At 41.0% G+C, this 16063-nt stretch overlaps 1 pseudogene; it reads left to right on the forward strand.

The window, feature by feature from the left end:
- LOC142767831 (uncharacterized) overlaps nt 1–16063 on the forward strand; it is a 164058-nt pseudogene that overhangs the window by 131437 nt on the left and 16558 nt on the right.

Here is a 16063-nt window from a genome sequence, read left to right on the forward strand (position 1 = left end):
AAAATCTGTCCAATGACAGCTTGACAAAGCCCCAGCCACCCATCGGTGGCGAAACGACAGGGTACAGCACCTGATAAATATGGGAAAAAAGCATAATAATAGTCGCTGAACAGTTACAAATTGATATCATAGTGCATTCACTACGGGCGCAGGTGCACTACAAGGTCAAATGTACCCAATTATACACTTGCTAAAGATAAACAACGAGGAAAAAACGAAAAAAAACGAGAAAAAAACAAGGACAATAAACAAAACGAAAAGTAAAAGAAAGCCAGAGAAGAAAAAACAAAAAATGGAAAGAAATGTAATAGGCACTTCAATTACATTAAAATGTACAATGCACAGTTATATACTGATGTGCATGCGCATATGATTCACACACATGTATATGTATATATATATATAAATATATATATATATATATATATATATATACATCATTAGAATAACGAAGGAAAAAGGAAAACACAAATAAATTGCGAAACACGTGTATACCCCAATACTGGAAAAGGCAAGTTTGTTATGTGAACATACTTCTAATTTCTTTTTTTGTGTGGAATAAAACATGTGTTCCTTGCGTTTTAAAATAGTTTAGTGTTGTTGGGACGATGTGTCGGGTGCGTTGTGTGCCATAGTGTGTGCGTGAGATTCGAACCTGCCAAGGTAGTTGATATCGCACATGATAAGAAATTGCGTTTTGTGTAAGGTTCGCGAGTTTAGGAAGTGTGTCCGATTTCCCGAGTGCTGCTTTTTTGTAGCAGCACAGCATTTAGTAAGTATATAGATCTGATATTTTTACAATTTGATGCTCTTTGAAAAGAGAGGCAGTGTGTTCTAGAAAGGGAGCATTTGAAATAAGTCGAACCATTTTCTTTTGTAACACGCTAAGTTTTGACATAATAAGGGCTGTAGTTTTACTCCAAACCAGGAAGCAGTAACATAGGTGGGAATTAAAAAGCGCATCGTAAAGTAATCTCTTTATTTGAGCTGGTAGTATGTGTCGATGACGGCTAATTAGTCCTACAGACTTAGCCAATTTCAGCGTAACCGCATTTACCTGGTCATTCTATGGCATGTGCTCGTTGAAGATGATGCCAAGTACTTTAACGCATTTTTCAATGCGAACAGTGAACGGACCTAGGACAAGCTCCTCAGGTACTACAGCTAGCGTGCTGCGAGCATGATATATAACACACTTAGTTTCAGCTTCATTCAATACAATGCTGTTTGCCATGCACCAGTCATTCAGCTTCGAACAGTACGTACTTGCTTCAGCTTGAATGCTACGAAATTCCTGGCCTTGAATAAAGACAGTGCAATCATCGGCGTAAATGATGAACTGACAAGTGGTGTTTAATTGTATTACATCATTAGTGTAAAACAGCAGAAGCATTGGCCCTAAAATACTGCCTTGTGGTACTCCGCCTGAGGAGTGATCTGTGAGTGCCTATTTCGGTAAATTCAAGTCTTTCGTCTAGGTAGGAGCAAAGAAGTTGTGATGCAACTCCCCGAAATCCATAGTATTCTATTTTCTGTAAGACAATATCATGACTGACACGATCTAAGGCTTTGCTAAAACTGAGGTATAGTCCTACTGTGAATGTTTTGTTTTCTATGTTTTCTAATATGAGCTCTTTTTGAAGCAAGAGTGCGTCCTTTGAGGAATGATTTTTTCTAAATCCGAATTGATAGGTAGTTAAGAGATCAAATACTCTACTAAAGCTCTCCCTCTCGATGCGGGTTTTAATAACTTTCTCAACGCCTTTCGAAAAAACTGGCAATATTGAGACTGGACGGTAGTTGAAGAAGCTATTTTCGTCGCCTCCTTTATGAATTACTGTCACTCTAGCAACTCCCATGCTACTTGGAAAAACGCCACATGAGATAGCTTTGTTAATTATATGTGCGATGACAGGAGTGATCAAATCTAGTACGTACATACCGGGTTTAATTACTGATACATCTGAATCGGGGCTACGACTGTTCCGAAGGCCGGAAAAAAGAGTAATCACCTCATAAACAGAAGTAGGCTGAAAAAAGAAAGACCGTGATAACCGCGGAACATCTACAGAAGTAACCGGGGAAGTATTCGTGTTTATTATCTGGACAAAAAAGTCATTTAAACTGTTCGCGAGTGTTTCCCCGCTTAGTAACACATTATCAACCACCATACAGTCAACGGCGTCTGATACTGGCTTTCTATTCAAGAGAGTATTTATTTTTTTTCCAGACTACGTCAGTCTTTCATAGACAGTCATTGTCGAAAATTGTTCTAAAATATTCTTCTTTTGCTTTCGAAATTGCTTTGTTCAATTTGTCTCTGAAACATTTAAATTCCTGCAGCGTTTCGCTGTTGCGTGTCTTAAGGAAAGCCTCAAACATCATGTTTTTCACGTCGATTAATTTTAGCAAGTCTCCAGTGACCCATGGTTTGCGAGCCCTCTTGCGCCCGTGGTATGCTTTAACTGGAAAAGAAGCGTAATAACGCTGTTTAAATATGAGTAGAAACTTATCGTACGCATTAGTCACATCTGTAAGGGCCGTTATCTCACTTCAATTAATGAGCAAAGGTCTTTTCCTAAAATCTTCAACTGTACGTGTTGATATGTCTCGTTATGCTTTCATGTCATTTCGTTTTTTAGGCGTTGATTGCTGTTCATGTATTAGCATGATAGGCAGATGATCCTCAAATCGGACATTATGATGCCGGAAATTACGCTTTCAGCAACTGTGTTTGTGATGAACACGTAAAGCAAAGATGTGCATGCAGTGGTAACACGGGTTGGCGTAGTGATTTCATTGCGAAACCCACTACATTGCAGTGTGATTAACAAGTCAACAGCAGGCGCTGAATCTTTCAATACAACAAAATTCAAATCACCATCTGAAGTTAGGGTATATGCATTGTTGCTCGCAAACGAAAGCAGTTTGTCGAAAAAGCCAAGAAACCCCCGTATGCTACCATGTGGTGGTCGATAAATAACCCCAAACTTTTGGGAGTCCTTGCTAACGCACAAAATCTATAGTCTTCCGTGGCAACAGTGTACTCATCAATCAATTGAAATCCAGAAAAATTAGTTTGCAAGGCCACACCACCTCCTCTACTTTCTTTACAATTTAGGAAGAAGTGGTTGTACCCGGGCATCACAAGATGCTCAGTGTCATCGTCGTACCATGTTTCGGTGAACATAAGTACATTGGACGCCGTATTACAAGAATAGAAAAATGTAATTATGTCATCAATTATTGATCTGATTGATCTAGTATTAATATGCAGAAGTTAACCTTATCACTTCAAAACGTAATTTCACATCCGCACACACTTCACTTAAGGGCGTTAATACCGCTCAACGTGCAGCACTGCCTTTACAGAAAACAACAATACCAGCTCCACAGAAAAGCTTGCTAAGACAATTCGTCAGATGTAATAAACCCGAAAGTTATAACACAATCCTCGCCGAGCTTGAAGATCGCCAACCATGACAGCTGCCCTAACGTATCTCGAGACTAGTTACTTTTCAGTAGCCCCTTATTTATACAAACAAAATAATGAATGGTGCTAGAAGCTTTTAGGTGGGCAAAACGTCTTACGTAGGTGACGTTCCGAAATTTTTAAGTTCCGCTGCCTTCGTCAGCCCGCTCAACAACAAAGAGTGGATCTTCAAAGGCAGAACTGTGCAACAAAGTTTCCCAGCGTGAGCGGAAGATATCTTGATTCTCTCAATTCCTAGTATTGTTAGTAATTATTCGACAATTCCAAAACATGTACTCAAGACGGGCTCAGAACCACAGTTGTTTATTTTATCCTATGTTCATATGCCTATCTGAACAAGGTGTGAGATTAGCAAGTGGCCTGTGGAATCTGAACGAGACGGCACACGACACCACATGCAGACTTATCGACTGCGTCACTCCTGTTTCGTTCCCTCCCCAACACCGTATATCGAGTAGAGGGTTCAATGATTTGCTTAAACCGAGCTCTATAACTGTTATTGAGGCAAATGGTGGATTTCTTCTCGAATAAAAATAACTTCCTCCTAATCCATCACGTTACACTTGCTTCAGACGAAGTTTAGCCCCGACCCTTGGTGCATGAAACACATTGACCTCTACTACGACACACAACATACACAAAACGAGTGCACTTGGGACTTAGGTTGTGTGATGATTCTCGGAGGGATACTTACGCACAGAGAAAAAAAGAGAGGGGCAAACTATAAGATTTGATTCACTAGAAGACCAACTTCGGGCTGCCCAGGAGGCCTTCGAGGAGGCGTAGAGCTTTGGGTTTCCTGTCGCGACGTGGGAGGTGCCGCGTCGGGGCACATCTGGCGCCAATCCAAGCGTGCTCGGAAGCCTTAGTGGGCAATAAAGCTTTATAAGCACCATCTGGTGACCGGGTTTAGATGCGTTCTGCTCTTTAATTGCTGGCAGTCAAAAGACTATAATTTGCTTAGTTATTGATGAAGTTCTGTTCTGTTCTGTTCTGTTTTAACTGTTTTGCTGTGGAGAGGTTGAGGATTGATGAAGTCATTTAAAAAAGAAAGCGCAACTTGTAGTGCTGTATGAAAACAATGGGGGGATGATACTTGCTTTCATAAAAAATGAATTGCGAGATGTTGTGGTGACCTGTTTGAGAGTTCCTTTGTGTTTCAGAAATTATACCACACTTGTGCTCTCGCCGTTTGACGAATAATTAAGGGAACTTCTTATCTAGCTCATCGACACAAAGTGCGCATGTACGTGATCGTTATTTTAGCGCTTTTGTAAAAACAACATTTGTCAAGTTTGCATAGCTTTTTTTCTCAATGTCAACCAAGCAAACGCAAGCAGAATCTCTCACATATGGCGATTAGTGATATTGACTAACTGAAACTAAAATTAATTGCCTAGGTGCATTTCTATGTCTTTCTTATAAAGAAACACTAAGACGTTCTAAGCTTCATACACAGAGAAACATGAAAGCCTAATAAATCTAGTTTTTGCTTTACCCTCGCAATTTGCGTTCCACTTATCTAGAGCTTTTGCAGTTACTTCGTGCCAAGTTGCAATGCTGTTCATATAGCAGTTATTTAGAAAAGTACATTTTTAAAAACTAAAACACAAATAAAAATTAGTATACACCATTCCAATAAAATCCGTGCTCCTAATCAGTGTGCGAATACCTTCAATATGACTTGCAAGTTTCATGGCCAAAGCTTATGTTGCCATTGCAACATAAGCTTTGTTCGCAGCCTGTTCCCGTCGCTGCCGTAGCGGCCTGTTTCTTCTGGGCCAGCGTGGTTTTCGACAGGATTTAGTGCGCCGGCGCAGTCTGCTCTTCGAATCAGCGTTTTTATCGTTGAATTCATCGACGAGATCCGACGCCCGCATTTATCGTGCTGCCACGAGATCTGCTGTTACCGAGCAGCGCTTGGTGCTGCCCCTTCAGGCCTATATAAGGACGTCGCAAGTGCTTCGTCTTCATTTGGCAAGCAGCGTTACGGCTGGTTGACTCGCATCTAAAAACTACGCATTCTTTGTGCAGGTTTGTGGTATTCAAGTTGTCTTTTCTTATTTTTTTTTTTTTTTTTTTTAATTCTTAGCCGTGACTGCTGCTTTTGCCAAGTTGTTACATTGTATACTGCACTATGCCTACTAATACCGAGCTTGCTAAGCGAATAGACGCGCTCGAAAGTCTGTTCGATGGTAGGCTTGAACGTGTGGTTGCAGACCTTGTTTCTAAGTGTTCTAACAAGCTACATGAACTCGGCTTTGATCAATGCGCAACTCTGGCGGAAAGTGTTCAGCACTTAAGTGATGTTTTTGATGACATGAGGGTGAGGCAGGACGAGCTGGTGACTGCGAACCGCGCACTCTCCGCAAAAAATGAGGCGTTGGAAAAAAAAGTTGCTGATCTAGAACAGTATTCTCGACTGAATAATGTTGAGATAAAGGGTGTTCCGGTCACGCAAAATGAAGATTGCCTTGCAATCGTGAAAACCATTGGCAATGCCATCGGCTGCTCTGTTTCTCCCTCTGACTTGGACGTTGTCCATCGTGTGGCCACAAAGTCTAAGGAGAAGAACATTATCGCTCGCTTTTGTTGCCGCGAGAAGAAAGGCGAGTTTGTTCGTAGGGCTCGCAAAGCCCGTCTACGTACTGGCCAAATTGGCTTTTCTGGTTCCACTGATGCTGCTGTGTTCGTTAATGATCACCTTACTGTCGAGAACAAACGCTTGTTTTCTAAGGCACTAGATCTTAAGAAGGAGAAGAGCTGGCAGTTTTTATGGACGGACAACTGCCAGATTAAGGCTCGTCAGACTAGCAGCAGCAAAGTGTTCATCTTAAAGTCTGAGAACGACCTTCGGGTTTTCAACTAAGTCGCGTGTCATCGATTCTAGGGACAATTCTCTCTCTCTCTCTCTTTTTCTAATTTTTTTTTTGTCCTTGACGAGTACTTGTCAATCATGTCCTTTTCTGCTGAAGAATTTATTTCGTTTCTATCTGACAATCAACGCTCTCTAGTTCATTTCAATGCACGTAGCTTGCGAAGGAATCACGACAACATTAATAGTTTCATTCACTCTACCAGACACTCTTTTTCATTTATATGTATATCAGAAACCTGGCTTTCCGATGTGGATGCTAATCTATATGGTTTTACGTCGTACAAATCTGAATACTGTCATCGTGCATCTGACAACTATGGTGGCTCAGCCATTTTCATTTCTTCTGGCATTATTTATATTCGCAGATTGGACCTTCATATTACCATCCCCTATTGCGAATCAGTTTGGATAGAAATTGAACAGCCACAGGTTACTCATAATCAAAAAAATTTAATACTCGCTTGCATCTATCGCTCACCTTCCTCCTCATTTATCCAGTTCTTATCGGCTCTTGAGACTGTCCTGAACACTCTATCAATGGAGAACAAAAATGTATTGTTGGTAGGCGATATCAACATTAACCTATTAGATTCTCATTCAAGAACTACAAGTGCCTATAATGATTGCCTTCTAGGGTACGGGTTAACGTGCCTCATCGATTCGTACACTAGATCCAACCCACGTGGCTCTAACACTCTTTTGGATCATGCTTTTTGTAACTTTAATCCTAGAGTGTCCGGGGTGGTTGATGTCGATATTACCGATCATTATCCCATCTTCATCACATTTGATAGCCCTATAACTCAAATCAACACAATTTTTACTGCACTGCGATTTGACAAAGACAATTTCATCAGTGCAATTTCAAACTGTGACTGGTCCAAAGTTAGCTCGCAGGCTGATCCACAATCAGCGGTTGATACATTTTCTTCTTTATTCTCAGAAGCTGTTTCTTCTAGTACTCACACTATTGCTTATAACAAGAAATACCAAGAGCCTCAAAGCCCTTGGATGACATCTGCCTTATTAACCAGTCTCAGAAAGAAGGATAACCTCTATAGGAAAGTTAAGAGACAACCCTTTAATATCGCCTTGGCACTTCGCTATAAAAGTTACTGTAATACTCTTAACTCTTTGCTAAAACTTGCCAAGAAACGCTATTATAATGAGGAATTTATAAAGAACAAAAATAATCATAAAAAACAGTGGAAACTGCTCAATGAATTCTTGAATTCGCCTACAATTAACTCGCCCATAACGAAAATCACTCACCATAACGCTACTTATTGTCACTCTGACGACATTGCTAATGCGTTTTCTGAGTATTTTTGTTCGTCATCCAATTCCTCAAAAAATGTTCCTTCACCTAGTTTGCCGCGCTTACCTCACTCATTTTTTCTCTTTCCCTCTTCCTCTGACGAAATAGTATCAGCTATTCGTAATCTTAAAAATACTTCTCCCGGTCTGGATAACATTTGTGCACACCATTTAAAGATGGTGGCTCATATAATTTCTCAGCCCTTAACCCATATAATCAATCTCATTTTTTCTAAAGGTTCTTTTCCTGACTCATTAAAACGTGCAAAAATTATACCAATTTTCAAGAAAGGCGATAAAGATGATATTAAAAATTATAGGCCTATCTCTATTCTTCCTTCATTAAGTAAACTAATTGAACAACTGTTTGTAAAGCGTCTTAGTTCTTACCTTTCGAAATTTAATGTTATAAAACCTTCCCAGTTTGGTTTTCGTCATGGAAGCTCCACTAACCTTGCTCTGCTTTCTTTGACAGACTTCATCAAACATTCCATTGATACTGGTAACTTCTCGGGTTCAGTCTTTTTGGATTTAACTAAAGCCTTTGACACGCTCAATCACTCCATTCTTTTCAATAAGTTAGATTCTTATGGTATTACTGGACCAGCTTTAAATTTTCTGAAAAGTTACCTGTTTAACCGAAAAAATGTGGTCTTTACAGGTGGCTCTTACTCTAACATTAAGATTACCAATCAAGGTGTTCCGCAGGGGTCCATTCTTGGCCCCCTCCTATTCATTATTTATATTAATGATCTCCCTGACGTCATTTGCTCTGCACATTGTGTTTTGTACGCTGACGACACCACAGTATCATGTAAGGCCAAAACAGTTCCATCTTTAATATCAAAACTAAACTCTGTACTCAGCGATGTAGTTTTATGGTGCAACAACAATGATCTAACGATAAACCCCTCTAAAACTCAGTTCATGGTTTTCAGGTCTGCTCATAAACATTTGTTAACTTCTGCTGCTATAACTATGGGTCCTAATACTATCCATGCTTGTGATACTGTTTCTTTTCTCGGTGTACGTTTAGACATAACCCTTAATTTTGGTCTACACTTATTAGACATAAAGAAAAAGACTGCTTTTGGTATTCGTGCATTGATTAAAGCTAGGCCATATTTTTCCACTAATGCATTACTATCGCTCTACTTCTCATTTATTCATAGTCATTTTAACTATGGCATAATTACCTGGGCCAACACCTATCACTCGTACATCTCATCTGTACAACATATACAGAACCAAGCAATCCGCATTATCACTTTCAGCCCTCGTCGTTCGAACGCTATTTCTTTGCTTAGACAATACAATATTCTGAGTATTAGTAGGTTATTTGAATTTCATTGTACTTGTTTGTTCTTTAATATAATTCACCGTCGGCTACCCTTCGACCTCATCAACTGTGACTTATTGATAAACACTAACCGCACTCGCTTCGCATTGGAGCGAAATTTATTACTACCCCGAGTTTGCACTAATTACGGCATAAAGTCTTTGTCATTCACAGCTATTTCATTATGGAACTCTATTCCACCAAATATAAAGTCTCTATCCAACTTGTTTACATTCAAAAAAACTTTGAAATTATATCTTCTATCACTATAAATTATTCTATGTTGTCCTTTTTGCATTTTGACTTAGCGATTGTATTTGTTGAAGTTGTGATTATTACTATGTTTTATCGCTTCGTTATTTTTCTATAGTTGCTTTATAGCATTGTTTTGTTAATATTACATTGTCTTGCCATTTGCCCTTGCACTTGTTTACATGCTTTCTTCATCGTGGGTCCCCCTACAGTCTTCGGACTATGGGACCCTAGTCTGTAAAACGTCTTCTTCATTTTATGTATCGCCAGTCTGTTAATAATAATAAACTTCAAACTTCAAACTTCTTAGTGTCATACAATCAAGCAGTATAAGTTTAGTACTGAGTACAGATCTCTTTTTGAAAAATCATGCACGCTAAGAATGGTTTTCCGGTGTCCTGAGACTGGACAGAGTAGAGTAAAGTAGTTCTTCGCATTTTCTTACAATAGCGACGTTATAATACATCATAACCAAGGAGAGCCTTTGATTTTGACGTATGGGCAATGCCGAGCAATATGTATTTGACAAAAATACATTGATAATGCAAGGACATGACTATCATGCGTTGAGGGCCCATTACTTTTTTACGTAGCAATTCAGTTGGTTCACAATGCCTTCCAACAAAATCACGCACTAGATGAACAATCTGCGTAGCGTTTTTCTCAATCATCGCGCAAACTACTTTGAATACACTTTCTGTAGCGACGGTTAGTATGCCACTCAAATATATCCGTCTTTGCTTATTTTTTTGGAGCCATTTCAGTGTTTTACAGACGTCTCAAGATATACAAAAGGAGCTCTCTTGCCAAGTTCAGCTTCTTTTTTTTTTGAAGATTGTGCTTCGAAAATCTTAAAAAAAGAACTTAAGAAGATAGTGCGTTTTAGAGCAAATACTGTGATTGGCCCTTAAGCGCATTGTGTACGAGTGGTTTCTGTGAAGAAAAAAAGAGAAAAAATCCCAATAAAAAATGCCGCTATGATGACTAGCTGGAAAAGGGTACCTGGAAAACTGTCTCGTAATATAAAAAAAATGCTCAGTATATTAGAAAACACACTTGTTGAACTTTTTCACCAAAAAACAGATTTTACGAAATTTTTTATACCTTCTTTCATAATATTTGGGGAAATTGAAAGAATCCTATATTGTCACCAAAACCATTTGCAGCTCGAAATTTCTTGCGACACTGGCATGAAATGAGTGCCGTATGTGTGCAATTGTTCGAAATTTTTTCCAACAAAGTCGAGAGCTTTGGAAGTTGGCGCGGAATGACCGAGAGACTTGACTGAAGAAGTTGTTCGAAAACAGGCCGTCGCCACGGAAGTGATCTATAAAGATTATCGCCGCAGCTTAGCAACTTTCAAAAGTTTGGCGCTGCCAGCCAATGCGACATCTTCTTGACTAAGCTGGTAACGCCTAATAGGTGGGAGTGAAGCCTTATGCCGCGTGTGTTCTTCCCTCCGCATTGACTTCGTGCTTAACGAACCTCTTTACCATGCACTGACGTCGTAGAGTACATGGGCGTCTACCACTTTTTCCACACATGCACGATGAGGCCGGGATCAAACCCGCTACATTCCGGTCACCAGCCGACCACCCTAACTACTACACCAACAGGCAATTGTGCCCTAAATGCCATATAAGATATTATCTGAGTATCTTGTATCAATATATAAGGCGGACAGGAACGTGGACGGTAAAGCCTCTATCCTGAGGGTCCTTAGAGGGACACTAAAGTCAACTAACAATTTACGTCTGAGTGAAAGCTCAAAACTATGCCAACATATAAAACGACAATATTATCTACAACAGTGCCCTATTTACCGAGAAATTAAAGTAAATGCACATTAGCACAAGCGCCGCGGTAGGACACTTTCAAAATGATCACGATAACATCAGACGGACTACTCAAATTAATATTACAAAATCGATCTAACTGCACTAAATAAAGAAACTTTCGTACATCAAAAAACGCAATAAAATGCTGCTTGTTCGTTTCTGCTTTATTCATGGAAAAAAGAATGGCCGGAGGTTACTCTGGGGAACGGCTCGAGTGGTTAGAAAATTCAATTTTCGCGCGGTTACACTAGACCGGTGGGTCATTCTAGCGGGGCGCAGTTGAAGCAAAACACGTCTGAAATCTCGAAGCCAATGGCGGGATATTGATAAATGACCGTTGTTGCTGCAGTTGCTCCCACTGCTTTCGTACTGCTGCTACTAGCGTAGTAAAGACGGGAAACGTTGTGCAGCGGCAAGAGTGACGTCAATCGGTCCAGTCAGTTCGCTTTTTGAGGCGGGTAATTTGAAGTGCCCTTACCCAACGCGGACCATTAAAACGCCATTGAATTTTAAAATAAGTCCACTAAAGTAACACTGCGAAGTTTCTAGGCCGCTAATTTAACAATTAACGTCGACTTTATAGTTGCGTTTATAGTGTCCCTATAAAAACAAGCCTTTTATAGAAGGTTCACATACCTTCACGCCATTGCGATCTCAACTCCTTGAAGGCGTGCTGGCACTGAAGAATGCGCTGCATGCCACCTGAGGCACAAGAAACACTCATTTTCACTCATTTCATTAACTGCATTAATGCGCATAATACGCGGTAAAATAAACACCTAAAACACGCCAAGCGCAAATCAGGACTCTCGCTGTGAGTGACATCGTCCCATGTATTCATACGTTGTTTTGAGCGGCTTTGCATAGGATTTGCTGGGAAAGTTTTTCAACAAGACACTGTAAACACACGTGTGTTACGGCCCCAGGGGAAGAGAGAAATAAACATTAATTTCGAAACAGTGTTCCGAGTGATGCCTGGTATCACCCTAAGGCAGGAGGGTTTCTTAGTCCTGGAGATACACTATTTTTGTCGCTGATAACTGATAGCAATATATGCTAACGTTTTTATTTCAGCACTAGTGATCCCAAGGGCCTCACCAAAAAGGTCTAGAGTCCCTTACGAAGAAGCGTTGACTGTGTACAGTGGGGCTTCTTTGAGTTTATTGGCTAAGGAAATGGCGCCTCGCTGAGATGCTGGACATGTAACTTGATGCTCTGGTGTTAATTGTGCTGCCCTAACCACCACTTTAGACGGGTTTTTATCGGGGTATAAATAGAGTGACGTCCCTTTCGCGGCCAAACCTTATTTATACCCATATATTATTAGCGTTTGCTCCTTGTATGCTAGTGGTATTCTTTCACTATGGTATGCTAGTTGTATTCTTTCAAATATTTCAAGTGCACCACGAAAAGAACGCCAGGCCTGCGTGGTAGGCGCAGCGCAGTCACAGCGGAAGCTAGAAGAGCGGCCTTTTATAGCCTTTTCAAAACACTCATTAGGTAACTACTGCAAACACACTTGCTTGGTACCCCCTAGGGCATTATTAGGAAAATTTTGGTGTAGTTGGCTGGCATTCGCTATGCTATTTTTGGTCATTCTTCTGAGAAGCGTGGTATTCGCTAAACACTTGCAAGGAATTTTGTGCCAACTGTCCATGCAGTGGCTGAAGACGATGAGGAATTATGGCTGAAGTGGGTATGCGCTACAGTTAATAGGGAAACAAAAATAAGCTTTTGAAATCGGTTGAAGCAATGGATGGCCGACTCACTACGATATTCACATAGTGCGACGACTGGTTGTTCTTTCGCTATTGCAAAACGCTTTAGAAGTCATAATAACGCGATTGCTTACCCAACATCAAGCCTGCTCAAGGAAAGGTTGACAACAAGTCACAAGCACCGGTGTCGCTCAGTGGTAATAAACAAAAAAACACCGGTATGTTGAAGAAGAAGCCGCACTGATCGGCTGTGTTCTGAAATGCTCTCTGCTGGTAACAGCGTACCGGCCAACGGCCGAAGATCATCGACTCCTTTTTATGATGAAGACTCAAGCTATAAAGTCGTCCTGCCACTTCTTCAAACCGGTAATGACGTTTCAAATTCCGTTTTCCTTCATGCTGACTTGAGTGGTAGGCCATACCGTGCCCCAAACTTCCGTGACGCGTTCTTTAAAGTGGTGAGCACAGCGGACATCATAGGAGTTGGCCAGTATCAAATGAGCCATGTATGAATGGTTACGTGTGCTAGCAACATGACGAAACAGAAACTGGTCACTTGTGGTGAGCTCCGTGTAAAAGGGCTGAAGTGCATGGTGCTAAATCCGGAGACCAAGAATATCAGGCTGAAACTTCTTTGGCTTCTGCCTCATCTTAAATCACGACGTGTTAAAGAGGCGTTCCAAGCTTACGGCGTTGTGACGTCCGTTGAGAGAGAGGCATGGAGATGTGCTGTAATAGAACAATGGATGACAACAAAGAGGGACGTTGCCTTGTAGCTCAAGGACACCATCACTGTGAGCTCAATACCACACCTTATGTCAATCTATGGCCACCAATGCCTCGTACTTATTCCCGGTAGGCCTCCACTGAGTCTTCACTGCAAGCGAGTGGGGCATGTACGTCGACAATGCAAAACATCGAGATGGTTGCAGTGCCAGCGATTTGGTCACTCATCAGATGCCTGTGTGTTGACTTATGCCAACAAACTCCATTCCGCCCAAGGCACAGAAGAGCAGCATCTCGATCATCTTATGGATGTCACTGAGGTAGTTGATGCGACAAGAGAAGCAGCGGGAGGAGCAGAAGGTGCCTTAAAGGAAGCTCAACACTTGTCCATTGATACCCTCGCCACGCAAAATAACATCACTAACGACGCCAGTGAAAGCATAAACAAATGCAATGCTGCAGAAGAACACCACTTGAAAGACCTTAAAGACAAGCCTCCTGAGAATGAGGAACAAGAAGCAATGGATAGCTGTGAGACAAGAAAGCGTCAGGCACCGGTCACCGATTAAGCAACAACGAGTGCGCCAGACACGACAAAGCTAGTGTATTCATGTGGTCCAGGTGTCACCTTCTTTGGGGACAGAGGGACGCGCCGCCTATGCCAGCGTCCTCAGGAAAGTGCTCCTAAAAATTGTAAAGGAGGTAAACCCACAGGTTGCCCTTTGGCTAAAGGTGACCTAAAAATGTTTTAGGATAGCAAAATGGCTACCGCATTGACGTTTCCTTTGTGTGTAGCGACACTCAACGTACGTGGTTTGAGGAATGTAAGGCGTCAGTGGCAGTTGCGCCACGTGCTTGAGCAGTACAACATTGGTGTACTTACAGTGCAAGAGACTAAAATTTTGGCTGCTCGTGACACCGATCTCGCACTGGAAATTTTCGGGCATTACAGTTTATACATCAGCCCAGCACGTGGTGCATCTGCTGGATGATTTTTATTAGCTAGAAAGCACTTGATTCATACTTTGACGTCACTACATGCTGATAGGGAAGGACGCCTCATTTGTTGCGACCTATCTTCCCATTCCCATATTTGGAGGTTTATCTGTGTCTATACTCCCTCCAAAGTGAATGACAGGAATGCTTTTTTTCTTCTCTTTAACTTCTCTGCTAAACACTGGCAGAACATTGATAGTTTTCGGAGACTTTAATTGTGTTTGTGACGCGAGAGATCATTCATATATCAAAAATTGTTATGATGCAAGTGCAATCTTACTGCAGAAACTATCGAATGACCACAATTTAATAGATGTGGGAGCCCATGCACCTTCCTTGGTGAGGTTCACGCACTTTTACGGCATTTCTTATGCTCGGCTTGACCGTGTATATGTATCTGTAAGCTTATGGTCTCAAATTCATTACTATGCTGTAAAGCCCGTATTTTTTACAGACCATTGCTTGGTCACTGTTTCTTGGGGTCCTGAAAATTTTCGTAAAACCCCTCCTAATATGGACCTATGGAAGCTTAACGTACAGTTTTTGCGCGAAGATTGTTTTGTTGAATTAGTAAAAGAATTGGTACGAGAAGTAACACAGTGTTGACAGCTGCCCATTTTTGCTCAACGGGAAAGGTTCAAAGAAAGAATCAAGTATCAGGCAATTAGTATTTCATGTGAAATGGCGCAAAGAAAAAAAACTGAAAACGCTATCTTTATAATTTACTTCATAAACTCCATACTTATGAAGGTGAACAGCCGGGATTGTACGTGGACGAGATAAATGTGATTCGAGCACAGATACAAAAACATGATAAGGATTTATACAGAGGAGCAAAGATTCGTTCCCGTGTTACTCAATTCACTGATGAGGAACCCACTAAAAATCCCTTGGGGATGAAAAGAGATATGCACTTTCTAAACAGATACTGCAAATTGAGTCGCGCGGTTCCCTTTGCACAGAGACATGCGAAATAAGAGCCGCATTTGAAGGTTATTACAAACATTTGTTCACCGCGGCTTAGCTTCAGGAGAATTTTGAGGAAGAAGCTGACCACTTCATTGCCCTTCTGCCTCAGTTACAAGATGATGATAGACTCACTGTAGATGGGCCCATAACCAGAAATAAAATTAGATTTGCAATACCAACGTTGCAGAAAAACAAAACTCCTGGCCCAGATGGCCTTAGGGGCAAATTTTACATTGCTTTTCAGGAACTTCTAATAACTTTTCGAGCAACTTTTTAAACAGGCTTACGACCATGGTGAACTTTCTCTTTCTTTCTATCAGAGCCATACAACAATCATCCCAAAAAGTGCTCATCCTGACGCGCTAAAGAGAGTTAACGATTATAGGCCTATATCTTTATGTAACGTTGACTACAAACTATTTGCTAAATTGTTGACAAATCGGCTACAGACAGCGATTACTAAATGTGTAGGTGACCACCGAACTTTTGGAATTCACGGTCGATCTATACAGACAAACATTCATATTGCTCGTTCAG

This window comes from Rhipicephalus microplus, chromosome 7 (genome assembly GCF_043290135.1).
Source record: "Rhipicephalus microplus isolate Deutch F79 chromosome 7, USDA_Rmic, whole genome shotgun sequence".
Taxonomy (NCBI): Eukaryota; Metazoa; Arthropoda; class Arachnida; order Ixodida; family Ixodidae; genus Rhipicephalus; species Rhipicephalus microplus.